The sequence below is a fragment of the Chiloscyllium plagiosum genome, unplaced genomic scaffold (assembly GCF_037043375.1).
Source record: "Chiloscyllium plagiosum isolate Xiang-an unplaced genomic scaffold, Cpla_swu_hap1 HiC_scaffold_17, whole genome shotgun sequence".
NCBI classification, from domain to species: Eukaryota; Metazoa; Chordata; class Chondrichthyes; order Orectolobiformes; family Hemiscylliidae; genus Chiloscyllium; species Chiloscyllium plagiosum.
Genome location: NW_028270155.1, coordinates 78,169,509 through 78,190,057, shown reverse-complemented (window position 1 = coordinate 78,190,057; position 20,549 = coordinate 78,169,509). Strand labels below are relative to the sequence as shown.

The 20,549-nt window shown below is 42.9% G+C and overlaps 1 pseudogene; it reads left to right on the top strand.

The window, feature by feature from the left end:
- Positions 1-6,397: 6,397 nt before the first annotated feature.
- Positions 6,398-20,208, top strand: LOC148147425 (putative G protein-coupled receptor 139; annotated as a pseudogene).
- The last annotated feature ends 341 nt before the right edge of the window (positions 20,209-20,549 follow it).

The window sequence follows — 20,549 nt, the reverse complement described above, 5'->3', positions numbered from 1 at the left end:
CACCTTGTTTATGGAGAGAGATAGGTGCGTGCAACAGGGTAGGTTTTACAATTGGGGGAAGGGTAAATACGATACTGTAAGACAGGATTTGAGGAGCATAAGTTGGGAGCATAGGCTGTCAGGGAAGGATGTCATGGAAATGTGGAACTTTTTCAAGGAACAGATACGACGTGTCCTTGATATGTATATACCTGTCAGGCAAGAAAGAGATAGTCGTGTGAGGGAACCTTGGTTGACTAGGGAGGTTGAATATCTTGTAAAGAGGAAGAAGGAGCCTTACATAAGGTTGAAGAAACAAGGTTCAAACAGAGCATTGGAGGGATACAGGATAGCCAGAAGGGAGCTGAAAAAAGGGATTAGGAGAGCTAAGAGAGGGCATGAAAAATCTTTGGCGGATAGGATCAAGGATAACCCCAAGGCATTTGATGCGGATGTGAGGAACATGAGAATGACGAGAACGAGGGTAGGTCCGATCAAGGACAGTAGTAGGAGACTGTGTATTGAGTCGGAAGAGATAGGAGAGATCGTGAATGAGTACTTTTCTACAGTATTTACAAATGAGTGGGACCGTATTTTTGAAGAGGAGAGTGTGAAACGGACTGGTAAGCTAGAAGAGATACTTGTTAGGAAGGAAGATGTGTTGGACATTTTGAACAACTTGAGGATAGACAAGTCCCCCAGGTCTGATGGGATATATCCTAGGATTATGTGGGAAGAAAAAAGGAAATTGCAGAGCCGTTGGCAATGATCTTTTCGTCTTCACTTTCAACGGGGGTGTTACCAGGGTCTGAAGAGTGGCAAATGTTGTGCCCCTGTTCAAAAAAGGGAATAGGGATAACCCCGGGAATTACAGGCCAGTTAGTCTTACTTCTGTAGTAGGCAAAGTAATGGAAAGAGTACTGAGGGATAGGATTTATGAGTATCTGGAAAGACACTGCTTGATTAGGGACAGCCAGCACGGATTTGTGAAAGGTAGGTCTTGCCTTACAAGTCTTACTGAATTCCTTGAAAAGGTAACCAAGCATGTGGATGAGGGTAGAGCAGTGGATGTAGTATACATGGATTTTAGTAAGGCATTTGATAAGATTCCCCATGGTAGGCTTATGCGGAAAGTCAGGAGGCATGGAATAGAGGGAAATTTGCCCAGTTGGATAGAAAACTGGCTAACCGGTCGAAGTCAGAGAGTGTTGGTAGATGGTAAATATTCAGCCTGGAGTCCAGTTAAAAGTGGAATTCCGCAGGGATCAGTTCTGGGTCCTCTGCTGTTTGTAACTTTTATTAATGACGTGGAAGAGGGAGTCAAAGGGTGGGTCAGTAAATTTGCAGATGGCATCAAGATTGGTGGAGTTGTGGATTGTGAGGAGGGCTGTTGTCGGCTGCAAAGGGACTTACATATGATGCAGAGCTGGGCTGAGGAGTGGCAGATGGAGTTCAACCTTGTCAAGTGTGAGGTTGCCCATTTTGGAAGGACTAATAAGAATGCGGAATACAGGGTTAACATTAGTGTTCTTAGTAAGGTGGAGGAGCAGAGTGGTCTTGGGGTCTATGTTCATAGATCTTTGAAAGTTGCCACTCAGGTGGATAGAGCTTGTAAGAAGGCCTATGGTGTATTAGCGTTCATTAGCAGAGGGATTGAATTTAAGAGTCGTGAAGTGATGTTGCAGCTGTACAGTACTTTGGTTAGGCCACATTCGGAGTACTGTGTGCAGTTCTGGTCGCCTCACTTTAGGAAAGATGTGCAAGCTTTGGAGACGGTGCAGAGTAGATTTACCAGGATGTTGCCTGGAATGGAGAATCGGTCATACGAGGATAGGTTGAGAGTGCTAGGCCTTTTCTAATTGGAACGGCGAAGGATGAGGGGTGACTTGATAGAGGTTTATAAGATGATCAGAGGAATAGATAGAGTAGACAGTCAGAAACTTTTTCCCCGGGTACAACAGAGTGTTACAAGGGGACATAAATTTAAGGTGAAGGGTGGAAGGTATAGGGGAGATGTCAGGGGTAGGTTCTTTACCCAGAGAGTGGTGGGGGCATGGGATGCGCTGCCTGTGGGAGTGGCAGAGTCAGAATCATTGGCGACCTTTAAGCGGCAATTGGATAAGTACATGGATGGGTGCTTAAGCTCGGACAAATGTTCGGTACAACATCGTGGGCCGAAGGGCCTGTTCTGTGCTGTATTGTTCTATGTTCTATGTTCTATATTCTATGGATCCATGCATGGCTGATACGGTACAATGTGGAAAATGTGAGGTTATCCCTTTTGATAGCAAAATATGTAGGGAAATTATTATTTAAATCTTACAAGTTGTGAAAGACGAATGTTCAATTAGACTCGGGTGCCCTTGTGCACGAGTCGCTAAAATTAAACCAACAGGTGCAGCAAGCAGTAAAGGAAGAAAACTGTATGTTCAGAGTGAGAGGTTTGGAGCGGAAGAATATGGATGCCTTGCCGCAATTATATAAGACAATGGTAAAGCCAACCTGGAATACTGTCTGCAGTGTTACTGTCCTTAGCTGAGGAACGATGGTCATGCTCTTGAGGGAGTACAGTGATTCAAATGAAATTTTGCTCTCAGTGTAGATCTTGCCTAGTTCTTTGTCTTCTCTGAAGATAAGTTCAGAGCACTTTCTTTGTGAATCTTGGTCTTGAGAGCTTCTCCTGCAAAATCCTTTGTTTTGCTGACTTTATCTCAAAGTACACACTTCCTACAAAGCTCCTCTGACACTCAACCAATGAATGTCACCCTGATCATATCGTTCAGTTGCAGTCAATGGAGTTTTACTGGTGAGCAACTCTCAAATGTTGAACAGCCACATTCTATGCACCATATAAGGTAATGTCAGACTGTCCCTTGCCTTATTTGGTCAACACAGGAAACTGCAGGTCACAGCTGAGTGAACAGGTCATACCATGGCTTGGCTGCAGTTCCACCTGAGGTCAGAGTTTAAACTAACTTGACCAAAATTCCCAACATGCTTTATTTGTAGCTCTTTAATCAATCTCGTAACCATTTCTCCGGCTGGCGACCTGCCAACAATCCAAGCAAAATATAACCAAGTTCTCTCTCACAAGTAAGTATTTGAAATCAGTCAAACTAACTATTAACATATTATTAATATTAAGCTTTTACAATTAATTAGATTCTTGCCTATATTGCATCAATTTCATGTTTAATATTGTTTTATCTCTCATTCCAATTTAACAAATTGAATTGTAAAACGTTATTAAAAAGATTAAAGCACATAATATGATTAACTCAATATTAATGCAATATATGACACAGGACAAACCCAAAGATGAATCTTTAGATTTGTACAAAGCGATCTCCTGAAATTATCTCTATCTTCACTGTTATAAGGTATATCTCAAATCACTGGTTTAAAACCACCTTTCCCATATAAATGCCTTATTTAAAATCCCAAAATATACAATAGATGAAACCAGTAAGATGCAGCAAATTTGATTTGGTTTAGAAATGCTTTTAGTGAGTCCAAAGGGAGCAACTCAGCTGTGGCCCTAAAGGCAGATAGGTAGAACAACAGGAAATTTAAGAAATGAATTAGAAGAGCAAAAAGGTAGATTAAAAAAGGACACATGAACAGAATTCTTTCTAAATATATTAAATGGAAGAGATTAGTCAGGGAAAGTATAGGGCCCACTGTGGTCAAGGGGGCAGCCTGTGTGTGAACTGTCGGAGATTGGAAGTGTATTGAATTAATACTTCACTTTATTCTTCACACTGGAAAGAAAGAATGAAGGTACAGAATCCAGGAAAAGGGACTGTGAGGAACTTGTACTATTTGAAATAGGAAATGGGAAGGTATTGGATGCTCTGACGGGCTTAAAAACAGATAAATCCCCTGGCCTGGATGAATTGCATCTTAGGCTGCCTGTGGGAGGTGAGGCAGGAAATTACAGAGCCTCTGATATAAATCTTTAATTTCCTACTGGCCACAGGGGAAGTATCAGAGGATTGTAGGGTGGCTAATGTGGATCTACTTTTCATGAAAAGTCATAGAAATGAACGAGGGAATTAAAAACCGTTGAGTCTCACATCAGTGGAAGGGAAACTACTAGATAAATTCTGAAGAAGTGAATTAAGATCACATTGGCATGGAATGGGTTAATTGAGGAACAGCAGCTTGGATTTGTCAGAGAGAGATCATACTAATTAATTTTGTTGGAATATTTTTGAAAATGTGATCATGTATGTGGATGATAGATGTTTAGTTGATGTTGTTTATGTGGATTTTAGCAAAGCTTTTGACAAGATCCCACATGGGAGGCTGATTTAAAAGGTTAAATCAGCCAGAGAAACCTGGTGGGATGCATCAGAATCTGGCTGAGCAATAGACATAGAGGCTTTTCCAGTGACTGGAGACTAGTGTCCGCCAGTGTACCACAAGGAGCAGTACTGGGTCACTTATGTGGGTTAGAAATGCTCTCAGCAAGTTCAAAGGGAACAATTCAGCCTTTGTCCCAGAGGCATGTAGGAAGAGCAACAGAGAATTTAAGAAAGGAATTAGGAGAGCAAACAAGTAGAATAAAAAAGGACTCATGAACAGGATTCAGGAGAACACAAAGATCCTTTATAAATAGATTAAGGGAAAGTGGTTAGTCGGGAAAGATATATCAGGAATGCATAAATGATAGAGATAAAAATGTAGGTGGAATATTAGGCAAGTTTGCAAATCACACCAAGATTGGTAGCGTGGATAGTTAACTGAGAAGAAGATGTTTGGAGGTTACAAGAAAATGTAGATAGATTGGTCAGGTGGACAGATAAAAGTGGCAGATAGTAATTAAAACCTAAGAAATCCAAGTTGATACAATATAGAGAAAGAAACAAGAAACAATATCGTCACATTGTATGAGTAGCTCAGAGGAACAGTGATATCTTAGGATACTTATTCGTAGATCGATGAAGTCAGCAGGTCATGTGAATTGGACATTTAAGAACAAAGAACAACAGAAGCACAGCACAGGAACAGGCCCTTCGGCCCGCCAAGTCTGTGCCGATTATCAGGCCCTAACTAAATTAAACAATAAACCTTCTGCCCTGATTCAGTCCATATCCCACTGTTCATGTAACCATCCAGCTACCCTGAAATGTCGCCAACATGTTTGCTTCTCCCAGTGCGTTCCAAGCTCCTACCACTCTCTGCATGAAAACCATTGCTTGCGCATCTTCCTTAATCTTTCCCCCTCTCTCCTTGAACCTGTGCCTCCTTGTAATTGAAGCTTCAACCCTGGGCAAAAACCACTGACCACCAGTGAAAACAATCCTTGTCGCTTTAGCCCTTCTTCAGAGCCAAGGCTCTCGAGACCAAGCAACATCCTGGTGAACGTTCTCTGCATTCTCTGCAAGACTTCGACGTCCTTCTGGTAGTTCAAAACTGCACACAATACTTCAAATATAGCCGAATAAGGGTTTTATATAGCTGCAACATGGGTTGCCAACTCTTGTACTCCATACCCCGGGTGATGAACGCAATCATGCCACATGGGTGCAAGTGGGTACTGCAGATGCTGTAGGTAAGTGTCAAGATTAGAGTAATGTTGGAAAAGCACAACAGACCAGGCAGCATCCGAGTAGCAAGAAAACTGATGTTTTGGGCAAAAGCCCTTCATCAGGAATGAGGCTGGGAGCCTTGGTGGTGAAGAGATAAATGGGAGTGGGATGTGGCTTGGGAGAAGTTAGCTGAGAGTGCAATCGTGGATGGAGGTTGAGGCAAAGGTGATAAGACGGAGAAGAGAGTGGAGCACATAGGTAGGAAGGAAGATTGACAGGTGGGATAGGTCATGAGGATGGTGCTGAGCTGGAAGGTTAGAAATGGCTAAAGTGGGGAAAGGGGAAATGAGGAAACTGGTGAAGTTCACACTGATGTCATGGGGCTGAAGGGTCCAGAGGCGGAAGATGAGGCATTCTTCCTCCACGCATTGAGTGGTAAAGTAGGGGCGATGGAGGAGGCCCAGGACTTGCATGTCCTTGACAGAGTGGGAGGGGGAGTTGAAATGTTCGGCTACAGGACAGCAGGGTTGATTGATGCGGGTGTCCTGGAGATGTTCACAGAAGCGCTCTGCAAGTAGGCATCCAGGCTCCCCAATCAAGAGGAGCCTGCTTTGTTAGCAACGATACAGTAAATGGCATATGTGGAAGTGCAGGTGAAATTTTGATGGATGTGTAAGGCTCCTTTGGGGCTTTAGACAGAGGTGAAAGGGGAGGTGTGGGCGCAGGTATTGCAATTCCTGTATTAGCAGGGGAAGATGCCAGGAGAGGAGGGTGGGGTATTATGGGCGTGGTCATGACCAGGACGTCATGGAGGCAACAGTATTTGCGGAAACAGGATAAGGGTTGGGAGGGAAATATACTCTGGTTGTAGGGTCCATTTGTCGATGGCAGAAATGCTGACAGATGATGCGATGTCGACGGAGGTTGGTGGGGTGGAAGGTGAGGACTTGGGGGGGTTCTGTCCTTGTTGCTGTTGGAGGGGTGGGGTTCGTGGGCGGAGGTCCGGCAAGTGGATACGATGCACTGGAGGCATAATCAACCACATGGGAGGGGAATTGCGGTCTTTAAAGAAGGAGGACGTGTTCTGTAATGGAGCTGGTATTCCTGGGAGCAGATGCAGCGGATGTAGAGAATTGGCAATAAGCATACTTGCAGGAGGCAGGGTGGGAGGGGGTGTAATCCAGGTAGCTGTGCGAGTCAGTGGGTTTGTCAAACATTTCAGTGTTCTGTTGCTCACCGTGGATGGCGATGGAGAGGTCCAGGAAGGGGAGAGAGGTGTCAGAGGTGGTCCAGGTAAATTTAAGGTTGGTGTGGAATGTGTTGGTTAAGTTGATGAACTATTCAACCTCCCCATGGGTGCACGAGGTGGCGCCGATGTAGTCATCAATGTAGTGGAGAAGAAGGTGTGGAGTTTTCTATGTGTAACTAATAAAAATAGACAGTTCTGCTTAGCCGACAAAGAGACAGGCAGAGTTGGGGCCCATACGGATTCCATCATTAATCCTTTGGTCTGGAGAAAGTGAGAGGATTCGAAGGAGAGGGTGAGGACCAGTTCAGCCGAACAAATAAGTGTTTCAGTGGAAGGGTACTGGTGGAGACATTGGCAGCGCATGAAACGGAGGACTTGGAGGCCATGGTCATATCAAATGGAGGTGTAAAGGGACTGGATATCCATGGTGAAGATGAGGCGTTGCGGCCAGGGAAATAGAAATCTTGTAGGAGGTGGAGGGTATGGATGGTGTCCCGAACATATGTGAGGATATCCCCCGAACCGGGGGGAATAGGTCTGAATCCAGGTAGGTGGAGATGATTTTGGTGGGGGAGGAGGAGGCTGAGACGTTGAGTCGGCCGACGAGATCAGGCTTCTGGATCTTGGTTAGTAGGTAGAATTGGGCGGTGCGGGGTTCCCGAATATGAGGTTAGAAGCTGTGTGGAAGTTCCCCTGAGGTGATAAGGTTGTGTACGGTCTGGGAGATGATGGTTTGGTGATTGGGGCATAGGAGGCGGTGTCTCGAGTTGGCACCTGACTTCAGTGGTGTAGAGGTCAGTGCGCCAAATTACCGCACAAAATATACTCTGGTGGGGGATGTTACTATCCACCATCAACAGTATTTCAGCAGCAGCACCACAGATCAAGTTGGTTGGGTCCTCAAGGACTGCTATATTGGATCTGTGAGAAGTGGTGAGGGAACCACAAAGAGGAGAAAACATACTTGATGTCATCCTTAGCAATCTCCTAGCTGGAGATGCCTCTGTCCATGACAGTATCGGTAAGAGCGAACACTGCACAGCCCTTGTGGAGATGAAGTCCTGCTTTCACATTGAGAATAACCTTCATCACGGTGCTAAATGGGACAGACTTCCAACAGATCTAGCAACTCGACCGGACATTCATGAGGTGCCGTGGGCCATCAACAGCATCAGTTTTGCACTACAGCATAACCTGTAACCTCATGGCCAGCATATACCCCACTCAACCATTCCCATCAAGCCAGGGGATCAACCCAGGTTCAATGGAGAGTGCAGCAGGGCATGCCAAGAGCAGCACTGGGCATTCCTGAAGATGAGGTGTCAACCTGGTGAAGCCACCAAACAGGAATATTTGCCTGCCAAACAGAAGCAGCAAGTGAGAGACAGAACAAAGCGATGCCACCACTAACGGATCAGATCTAAACTCTGCAGTCCTGCCACATTCAATCGTGAATGGTGATGGCAAATTAAACAACTCATGGGAGAAGGAGGTTCCACAAATTATTATTTTTAAAAATTAATTTATGGGTCTTGGGTGTCGCTGGCTGGCCAGCATTGATAGGCCATCCCTATTTGCCCTTGAGAAGGTGGTGGTGAACTGCCTTCTTTAATCGTTGCAACGTCCCCATCCTCAATGATGGAAGGTCAGCACAAAAAATAAGGCTGGAGCATATGCAACAATCTTCAACCACAAGTGCCGAGTAGATGATCCATCTTGGCCTCCTCCAGTGGGTCCCTAGCATTACAGATACAAATATTCAGCCAATTCGATTCACTCCATGTGATGTTAAGAAATGGTTGGAGAAACTAGATACTGCAAAGGCTCCAGGCCCTGATATCATTTCGGCAATAGGACTGAAGACTTGTGCTCCACAACTTGCAGCAACTTCAAGCAGCACCTGCTCAGCAATAACCTACTCACTGATGCCCAGTTTGGGTTCCGCCAGGACCATTCAGCTCCTGACATCATTACAGCCTTGAATCAAGCATGGGTAAAAGAGCAGAATTCTAGTGGTGAGGTGAAAGTGACCAGTTCTTGACATCAAGGCTGCATTCGACTGAGTGTGACATCAAGGAGTCCAAACTAACTGGAATCAACGGGTATCAGGGAGCAAACACTCCAGTGGTTGAACTCATCCCTGACATCTGGTAAGATCCGAGGGAGTGCTGCTGAACAAAGAGATCTTAAAGTGCAGATTCATAGCTTCTTGAAAGTAGAGTCGCAGGCAATGACCATCACCAATAAGACAATCTCAGCAAAGCCCCTTGACATTCAATTGTGTCACCATCACTGAATCCCCCACTATCAACGTCCTGGAGGTTATCATTGACGGTAAATTCAACTGGACTTAGCCATGTGCTAGTCAGAGTAGAAATGAAAGGATAGGCAAGATTAATGTGTGGCTTGAGCAATGGTGCAAGAGGGAGGGGTTCAGATTTTTGGGACTTATGGGAGCAGTTCTGGGGAAGGTTGTACTATTACAAATCGGACGGTCTATGCCAGGGCCGGACTGAAATCAATGTCCTAGAGGATGCTTTTGCTAACACTGTTGGGGAGGGAGATGGGAGCCAAATGAGGAGGCTAATGGACAGTAACGAGGTAGTAACTAAAGCCTGTAAGGAACTAGATAATGAAGTCAGCGTGACTAAGTGTAAGAGTAGGCAGAGAGCAGGCTATGAACACAAAGGGACAGGTGGTCTGAGGTGTATTTGTAAGAAGAGTAGTAGGTAAGGGAAATGAACTTAGGGCCTGGAGTAGAACCTGGGAGTGTGATGTTATTGCAATTACTCAGAGTTGATTGAGGGACGGGTATGATTGGCAACTAAATATCCCAGGGTATAGATGCTTGAATTGGGATAGAGAGGGTGGTAAAATGGGTGGAGAATTTGAATTACTCGTAAGAGAGGATAACACATTTACTGAAGGAGGGCACTATGGAGGACTCGAGCACTGAGGCAACTTAGGCAGAGCTCAGATATCAGGACGATGCAGTAACAATGTTGGGATCGTATTACAGGCCTCCAAACAGTGAGCGTGAGATAGAGTTACAAATCTGTAAACCGATCCTGACGTCAGTGGCAGAAGTCAGTTGTGTATTCCCTTTTGGAAGAAAATGCTGTTATTAGTGATAGGCAACATGGTTTTGTGCAGGGAAGGTCACGTCTTATCAACTTAATAAAATTCCTTGAGGAAGTGACAAAGTTGATTGATGAAGGAAGGGCTGTAGATATCATATACATGGACTTTAGTAAGGTGTTTGGTAAGGTTCCCTCTGGTAAGCTGATGGAGAAAGTGAAGTCGCATGGGGTCCAGGGTGTACGAGCTAGATGGATGGAGAGCTGGCTGGGCAGCAGGAGACAGAGAGTAGCAGTGGAAAGGTGTTTCTCAAAATGGAGACCTGTGAGAGAAATGGAGAAGCTTTTTCCCAGAGTGGGGGACTCAATGACTAGGGTTCATGAGTTCAAAGTGAGAGGGAAAGGTTTAGGGAGATATATGTGGAAAATTCTTTTTGCAGATGTTGGTGGGGGCCTGGACCGCGTTGCCAGCAGACAATTCAGAGGTGGGCACGATAGCGTCATTTAAGATGTATTAGACATGAATGGGTGGGGTGCAGAGTGATATAGATCCTTAGAAAATAGACAAGAGGTTTAGATAGAGGATCTGAATCGGTGCAGGCTTGGAGGGCCGAAGGGCCTGTTCCTGTGCTGTAATTTTCTTTGGTCTTTGAATAGTGCGACAAGTAACTCACCCTCAAATCTCCAGAGACTGCCCACCATTAGATTAGACTAGATTACTTACAGTGTGGAATCAGGTCCTTCGGCCCAACAAGTCCATACCGACCCTCCGAAGAGCAACCCACCCAGACCCATTCTCTTACATTTTCCCCTTTACCATACACTACGGGCAATTTAGCATGGCCAATTCACCTAACCTGCACATCTTTGGACTGTGGAAGGAAACCGGAGCACCCAAGGAAACCCACAGAGACACGGGAAAATGTGCAAACTCGGCACAGACAGTTGCCGAGACGGCAAATGAACCTGGGTCTCTGGCGCTGTGAGTCGGCCGTGCTAACCACTGTGCCACTGTGCCGCCCACCATCTACTGGTACAAGTCACAAAGAATGTACTCCACTAGCCTGGATGATGCAGCTCCACCAACACATGAGAAGCTTGACACCACGCAGGACAAAGCAAATTGGTTAATTGGCACCTCAGCCACAAACATCAACTCCCTCCACCACTGATGCTCAGAAGTTGCAGTCTGTACAATGTATTAGATGTAAAGCAGAAATTCACCCAAAAATCTTAAACTACATTTTCCAAAACCATGACTACATCGATTTGGAAGGACAAGGGAGGCATATACATTGGCAACACCACAACCTGCAAGTTCCCCTCTAAGCCACTCAACATCCTGACTTGGGAATAAATCTTTACTGTTTCTGGGTTAAAATCCTGGAAGTTCCTCCAAAAGACCATTTTGGGTCGACCTACAGCATATGAACTGCAATGATTCAATAAACCCTCTCACCACTATTTCTCAAGGGCAACCAGGAACAGGTCACTAATGTTGGCAAATCAGCGATGTCACCATCTCAGAAGTGAATAAAAAAAGTGAAATCCACATATTCTGCATTTACTACTACCGGAGTGGGGTGGGGGCAGAGAGGTCAGGAAGAAGATTGCAGGTTAGGAAGGCGGTGCTGAGTTCGAGGGTTTTGACTGAGACAAGGTGGGGGGGGGGGGAAATGAAGAAACTGGAGAAATCTATCACCCTCACCTTGACCTCCTTCCACCTATCGCATTTCCAACGCTTCTCCCCCAAGTCCCTCCTCCCTACCTTTATTCAACTATTCTAAGCATACCCTGTGCACCTTCGACTGGGGAAATCTGAGGATGAATGTTATATTTAGCTGTTATTTTCACTTGTATAAACGTTGTAGATATTTTTAAAGCCTGGTTATGGTCCTTCCTGTTTACCTGATATTACAATTTCTCACAATTCTATATTATTTTAGTCATTTTCCACCATTCAACAAGATCATGGCTGAACCCTGACCACAGGTTGATATATGTACATTTATCCCATATGACCAAATAACCTTGGCTAAAAACAATACATCAATGTTAAATTTAGTCCAAAACAAAATCAGTGATTATTCTCTGTGGAGTAAAGTTTGAAACATTTTCTCCATTTTGGAAAAGTGTGGAATTATTAGTGATAGCATGACGTTTAGTTGGCGCGGCGAGGGCGGGGGAGGAGCGGGCATGCATGTATCACAAATTTGATTGAATGTTTTGATGAAGTGACAAAGCTGATTGTTAATGGCAGGACAGTAGATGTTGTCAACATAGACTTCTGCGCAAGGTCTTTGTAAAGGTTCCTCAAGGCAGGCTCTTACAAAAGGTGAACACACATAGCATCCACGAACTCATGGGTGGCATAGTGACTCAAAGTTGAGCAGTACCCCGGTTCGGTGGGCAAACCCAGTTTACATATTTTCCCTGTGTCTGCATGGGTTTCTCCTACAGTCTAAAGATGTACAGGTCAGGTGTATTAGTCAGGGGTAAATGTAGAGTTATAGGGTAGGGGAATGGGTCTGTATGGAGGGTCAGTGTGAAATTGTTGGGCTAAACGCCTGTTTCCATACTGTAGTGATTCTACAATTTCTATTCTATGAAGGGGATTAAGAGATAGAGGTACACACTTCCCTGAAAGTGGCAACAGAAGTAGATACCGTGGGCAAGAAGACATGTAGCATGCTTGCTTTTGTCAGTTATTGCATGGAGTATTGGCAGACCATGTTGCAGCTGTAGAAAACTTTTTCTGGGCCACATGTGAAATATTGACAGTTCTGCTCACCACACTACCAGAAGGATAGAATCATACAGTACAAAACTGACCCTTTGGTCCAACTCTCTCATGCCGAACAAGATTTTCCAAACTAAACTCGTCCAACTTGTATATCTGTTGCATATCCCTCCCAAACTTTCCCGTTCAAACGTCTTTCAAATGTTACTGTACCCGCATCTATAACTTCCTTTGATAGTTCATTCCACACACAAACCCGCTTGTGTGTGAAGAAAAATGCCCCCACAAATTCCTTTTAAATATTTCTTCTTTCACCTTAAAAAATATGCCGTCTAACTTTGAGTTCTCCTACCCTCAAGAAAAGATCTTTGTTTTTCATCTTATCTCTACCCCTCATGATTTTGAAAACCTCTCTAAGGTCACCCTTCAACCTCCTACGCATCAGTGGAAAAAGTCCCAAGGGTACAGAAAATGTTTACCAGGATATTACTGTTTGTAGGGTATTAGCTATGAGGAGAGATTAGACAAATTTTGACTTGAATTCCCTTGAACATTGGAGGCTGAGGGGTGGCCTGATAGAAGTTTAGGCAGTGTTGAAAAAATCATGCACTGTTTATATGAAAGTTTAAAAGCTGTGGTCCTGCAGAAGAAACTATTTAAATCATTGACTTTGCATCTCAGTTTAAATCCTAGATTCTGTGCTGAGACAGTAGTTTGAAGTTTGATGATAGTATAAAACTTGTGATAGTGGAATTCACCAGATAATCCTCCCACTGAAGGAAGACCCAAGAAATTGTACAGAGAAAGAGGAATATGGACCATCATCCCTGCAGGGTGTTCAGTGGTTTCTGACTTTATATACACTTTATTCCATTGCTTCATCCTGAACTTAGCTGTGGCTGCTCATTCAGCGATGAGTTTCTTTTTTTAATAACTAACCTCCTCACGCTATTTTTTGCATTCAATTAACTTATCCTATCCATGAATGCTCAATATGTTAAGAGCTCCAAAAATAGTGGTAAAATTAACAGGGGGATTCGCAAAATTACATTCACTTATTATGTTTTTCTGCAGAAATTAAAACAAATGGTGCCTCCAAAAACGATTTCCAGCAACCAGCTGGAGCAAAATCTGAATGATCCAATGAAAGCATATCATGGGCAAGAAGCTGTGAAATCAGCAGCACAGTCAGTATCAACTGCTGGTGAAATAAATTTTTGCTGATTATTTTCAGCTACAGAAAACTGCACGGTGGCACAGTGGCTAGCACTGCTGCCTCACACTGCCAAAGACCTGCGTCCAATTCTTGCCTCAGGCCAGAGTCAGTCGACAGTGTGGAGTTTGCATATTCTCCCCGTGTCTGTGTGGGTTTCCTCCGGCTTCCTCCCACAGTCCAAATATGTGCAGGTCAGGTGAATTGACCATGCTAAATTGCGAGTAGTGCGAGGTGCAGGAGTAAATGTAGGGGAATGGGTGTGGTTGGGTCCACTTCAGTGGGTCGGTGAGGACTTGTTGGGCCGAAGGGCCTGTTTCCACACTGTAAGTAATCTAATAACATGACTATGATTTTGAGAATGGTCTTCACTCTGGGTGGGGTGGTAATAAGGGCATTTTGCTTCAACCCAATGTCTTGTTCTCATCAGAAAGGGAAAGCAGCATTTAAGTCTCAATGCTAACAGCCGTTGGTTAAAGGATAATATTTTACAGCTTTTACTAGGCTCTATTGCGTTCAAAAATGTTCAAAAATTATGTCCAAACGTTTCAGCTGTTCAGTGTTATGGCTCATAAAAATAGAAAATGCTGGAAACACTTTGAAAAGTCATTATGCTGAAATCTTAAACATTTTTCTCTCCACACAACATAACTGACCTCAAGAGTGATTTTGATTATTTTCAGATACAAATTTAGATTCCAACATCTGTTGTATTCCACTTTAGTGTTAGGGTCAGAAGTTCAACAAAATGTGCGAGGGTTGATTCGGTAATCAACCAGGTTCTGCACTAAAAGCCATTCCCAGTGTTTGTCCAAACTGGTACATTCAAGTCTACAAGCTGATTAAACAAATAAAGTTTGTTCAAACACTCTGATGAATTCACACTATGGTGTGAACGTTCTGACAATTCAAGTTAACTAAAATTGCAAACAAACAGTTACTCCATTATGCCTAAATTCTTAAATCTGCCATATAAAGGCAGAAGTGTTCTTACGATTATTTCTCTCTTTTGTCTCTTTTGTTCTCAGTTTCATGTTTCTTTAGTGTTGTGAACACTTCTTGTGTTTAGAACTGATTTTTTAAAGTGTGAATCCTATATTTTTTTCATGATAATCTCTAAATGTTGATTCATTCACAGAACTCCATCTTTCAGTAACCCTGTTTTCTGCTTCATGGAATATTTCTGCTTTATTTTGCTACTGTCCCTTCTTTCGTGGAGTTTAATTGTACCCTCACTCTTTATTGGGCTCACTTGTTCATTTTGGTAATGGCGATAATGACAATAAGAAATAAATGAGCCATCTGATATCGAGATGCTGTTGGTGTTGCAGAGGTTAAACCAAAGAAGGGATCACTATTTTTCACACCCCCACTCTGTTACTCATGACCTCAAACTACCCAATTTTCAAGTTTACTTTATTTTTCTCAATCTTTCAACCCTTCTACTTCACAATTAATGTTTATTCTGATGCAACATGTCTCTCTCAGATATGTTTGTCAAAAGAACTGTAACTAATATCAATAACCATCCAGCCAAATTGTACCCCTGGAGGACATCGTTTCTATGTATAAATGATGATCACATTTCCAGATAAGCTCGGACTAATCGCTTTCCTCTGAGTATGAAGTATCCGGAGTACTCGCTGATGTTGAATTCATTTATTGCCCTGTACTTGGGGCTCTTGGAATACCCAGTAAGTGACTAATACCTCTTCAGCATTGTGTAATTAGGCAAATAATTCTGCTTTGACTGCAATGCATAACATAGCAGCAAATTGTGCTCAAAACTGTATTAGAATATAAAACGGTATCATGTTTTTTAAGCAAAATTACTTGATTCTCTCTTGAGTACAAGATCTGTTATGAGTCAGTATTATGTTGATTTTAAGAATGCGCTGACCTTGGTAAATTTATTGTTGACCACCGTGTGATATCTAAGTCGATAAAATCATAATGTTCTATTTTAATAAGTTAATATTGTGCTTATCACAAAATATAATTATTGGAATATTATTTGACTCATTCATTGCCTGTGGACAGCCCTATTTCAAATAAGTGAAAATTATTTAAATTACTATGACAAATCTTAGGCTCAGACCTTTCTCTCTGGAGAGAAAGAGCAAGAGAGGAGGCCTGATAGAGGTGTACAAAATAATGAGAGGGATAGATGGAGTCAATAGCCAGAGACTTTTCTCCAGTCCAGGATGAACTGGTACAAGAGGTCATAGTTTAAAGATATTAGGAGGAAGATATAAAGGAGACGTCAGAGGTAGATGTTTTACACAGAGTGTTGTGAATGCATGGTTGTGGACCAGAGGTGGTGGTGGAAGCAGAGTCATTGGGGATTTAAGCAACTTCTGGACATGCACATGGATAACAGTGAGTTGAGGGGTTCGTAGGTTGTTAGTATATTTTATATTAAGATTAAATCTCGGCACAACATCGTGGGCCAAAGGGCCTGTTCTCGGCTGCACTTTTCTATGTCTATGTCTATTTACGAGTTCAGCTGGCATTCATGACAGCTATGCATCAGTGGTTGTGAGAACACAGAGAGAGATGATGTATAATTGTTTTAGTTTCAGGCTGGGCAAGATATAGAACAGCTTGTGATTAGTATTACAATGCTCCCTCTAAACAAATTCAATTCAAATGGTCTTAGGTAGAAAATATGGGGTCAGTTAATTGGAAGCAAATTGTACAATGTTGGAATCACCCCTGGATGGTGAGAACTGAACATAATCATAAAATATATTATGAAGATGGGAAACAAACTGAGAAGACTATTAATAAGGCACTTGGCTTACTTGTAGCAGATTAGGGTTAATAAGTGAAGAAGGTTTACTAATTAACAGCAATCAGTGAAAAGCACTGATAAGGGACTGCTTTGACAAAGGTCAGTTAGACTTGAAACATCAGCTCTTTTCTCTCCTTAGAGAAAAGAGACCTGCTTAGATTTTCCAGCATTTTCTCTTTTGCTGTCAGATACACTGGTTTACTTAAAGTTTATTAATCTCAAAGATCAGTTCAAATGGGTCCAGGTCTGTCAGAGAAATAAGGACGATGACTACCCAGTAAATGGCCAAACGTTCTCAATCTTCCTTAAATATACATCTGGCACCAGAGAACTGATGGGTCCAGGAATCGGACCAATGCTGTTGACATTACCCCTGCATTGAAAACCAGCCCTCCAGCCAACTTAGCTAACTGACTTCCAACCTAAGAGAAAGGTAAAGTATATTCCACCCTCATTGATTAGATTGTGATATTAATCCAATAAACTACAATCCATGCTGTTAGCTTATTATGTGATCAAGTGGTTGTGAAATTGTGATGAGTAATTGTAGATTAATAAAGGACACAGCAATTAGTTATCCATCAATGTTGAGCAATGAACATCACAACTAATTGAAAGACTGAAGCATGTATTTGTCAATCAAAAAGAGAGGCCACAGCCATCAAACTGAGTATTTCTCATAGTTACCATAGATATTCCTTCAGAGTACGGACTGATGTTCTGAAGAAAAACTGGAAAAAAAATTGTGTTTTACAGCTTTGACTGGGGTGAATGAAAAATCACTGAGGCAAGGTACTTATTACCATGTACACAATATTCTAATACAAATTAACAATGCACATACTGGACACAGTTTCTGACCAAACCAATGTGGCTGGAGAACACATGTAAGCGGGGTACCTGGTGAGGGGGAAATAGTTGCTTAAAAATGTGTTGCTGGAAAAGTGCAGCAGGTCAGGCAGCATCAAAGGAACAGGAAAATCGACGTTTCGGGCATAAGCCCTTCTTATGCCCGAAACGTCGATTCTCCTGCTCCTTTGATGCTGCCTGGCCTGCTGCGCTTTTCCAGCAAAACATTTTTAAGCTCTGATCTCCAGCATCTGCAGACCTCACTTTCTCCGAGGGGGAGATAGTTCCCAGGTAGGTAAAGTTTTAGATAGGTGCAGGGGTAAGGTGCCAAGTAAGTAGAGTGCAAAGAAGATTCACAAGGCATTGCCAGGAGTAAGAGGCCTGAGTTACACAGAGAGGTTGGCCAGGATAGGACTTTATTCCTTCGAACATAGCAGGATGAGGGGTGATTTTATTGAGGTGAGAAAAATCTTAAGGGCATAGTTGCATGAATGCATATAGTCTTTTCCAGGGATGGGGGTTTGAAAACTAAAGGATGTATTATAAGGTGTGAGGGGAAAGATTTAAGAAGGGGCTGCTGAGGACGTAGAGAGTGGTGCGTATATGGAACGGGCTGCCAGACAAAGTGGTTGAAACTGAACAAAATAGCAACATTTAGAAATCATTTGGAGAGGTCCATGTACAGGAATGTTAAAGAAGGATATAGACCAAATGCTGGCAATTGGAACTAGAAGAGTTGGCACCTTGGTCAGCCTGGACCACATTGGGCTGAAGGGCCTGTTTTCATACCATATTACTCTATGATTTTATGTGCACAGGGCAGAGTGCCATGTAGGCGAATTTTCAGGAACATGGGGTAGGGTGCCAGATGGGTGCAAGGTAGGTAGTGTGCCATGTACATCAGATGCCCAGATTAAATGAGAACAGGGTGGTGAATGATAGTTGGGAAGCATTTTCTTAAAGATGGTAAAGAAGGAGATGCCGGAAACTGATGGAGTGGTGTGATGACGTCGGGTCTGGAGCAAGTGCCTGTTCTGATGGTCAGAGATTGTTAAGTCTCAAAAATGGTGCGGGATATCTTGGGATCGGGGTGATAATGCAATACACGTCCGAGAGAAGTATGGGAGATACTGGAGAAGGAAGCAGGGGAGGGTAGGGGTCAGATCTCGGGGGATGTGGGAGCTGTGTCTTGAAGTAGGAAGTATGCTGGATCCCAGAGTGAAGAGAGTAGATGTAGACTCAGGCTCTCAGGTTTCTGTAGGTTGTGTGTACATATCAGTCTGTCACCATGTGCATGTGTTGGACACGCACACGCAAGGAGATGGGGCACTTCTGGATGCATGTTGTAATTTGTGAATTCAGGTGACTAGTTTTCTCAGGAATCAGGTTAGGTATTCAATAGCCTAATGTTTCTTGAATCATTATTTACTTAACTGCAGCAGGATCCCATAAATTCTCCAAGATAAACGAAGGTTTTAAGAGATTTCAGACTTATGGGAATTTCCAGTGGAATCTTCAATCTCTACGTCTGTGATCCTGGGGACTCAACAAGGTCTCAGACTGAATCTCTATCCACACTTCAGAAAGAGTATTCTGACCAGTGAAAAATCAAGGAAAATGTGGTATGTCTGTCAGGAAAGGAATTAAATTGGTCAAATGAACATTCTTATCTTCATCAGTTTGATATCTAAACCACTGTACAATGTACATCCATTTCTAAAGATTTACTTTTCTCTTCTTATTTGTAGTAAACTATAAGCATTTTCATTTTTCCTACCAATAAAAAGATGTTTTCAGATATCATGTGAACAAAATTAGCACTTTTGTTATGAAACTGAAGTATCGTACTTATGCAGTAATTTAAACCTTTTATTTAACAGTTAATTTGTTGGCGATCACAATCCTATCTCGCAGAACCTGTGGACTCTCCAAAAGTGTCAATCATTACCTGGTGGCAATGGCTGCAGCAGATCTTCTGGTTGTCATCACTGACGTAATGTTGAGATGGTTTATCATTTACTTTCCAGTTTCTTTCCTGGATATTACTCCTGTCTGCAGTTTGTTAGATTTCCTTATGACTGGCACCACAGTCTGTTCAGTTTGGCTCACAGTTGCTTTCACCTTTGATCGATTTGTGGCTATTTGTTGTAAGAAGCTAAGAACAAAATACTGCACTGAGAAATTGGCAGTTGTGGTTATTGCAACAGTGAGTGTACTGGGCTGTTTGGAAAGTATTCCCTGGTTCTTCAAATACAGAGCTAAATACACCTTCAATAACATGGAGTAGTTTTGCATTACAAAACCAGAATATTACACTTCAATCTTCTGGACTGCATATGTACTTCTCCATCGCTTTCTAACACCTTTAGTCCCATTCCTTTTGATAGTTCTCTTTAACATTCTGACAGTCAGACACATCTTCATGGCAAGTAAAGCCCGCAGGAGACTCCGGGTGGAAACAGAGAGAGAGGGTCACCATGACCCAGAGATGGAAAGGCGCAGAAAGTCCATCATTTTACTCTTCGCTATCTCAGGCAGTTTCATCCTGTTACGGATGGGCAATGTTACATGTTTCATCCATCAGCGAATTGCATTTGTGTACAATTTATCTCCACCTTCAGCGTCTATGGGTACAGCTGCATACCTGCTCCAGCTCCTCAGTACCTGCACAAACACTTGCATCTACACAGTGACCCAGAGTCAGTTCCGAGAGCAGTTAAAGATAGTTATGAAAAACCCTTTCATTTTGATTCTCAAAGCTATCAAACTATGAAGACTTCTTTGATTTTTGTTATTATCTGATTTCACTTTGATCTGATGGGAAAAGATTTATTAAAAGTTATTTGAAGCAGGGAAAAGGTAATGAATTATGGCAGCAAGTGAAAGGAAGATCCAGAAGCAGTCAGTGTCAGTTAGAGGAACCTGTGAGATTCGGACCTGAAGAAAGTCAGTATCAGTTAGTAAAGTCTGCAAAAACAAGTTCTGGAGACAGGCTGCATTTGTTCGAGCGGCCGATGGAAGGAGTATGGGAGCAATCCCTATCAGTTGTAACAGAGAGTAAAAAGTGGATCCAGACAGTTGTAGAGATCTGCAGCACAGTGTGTGTCTGTGTAT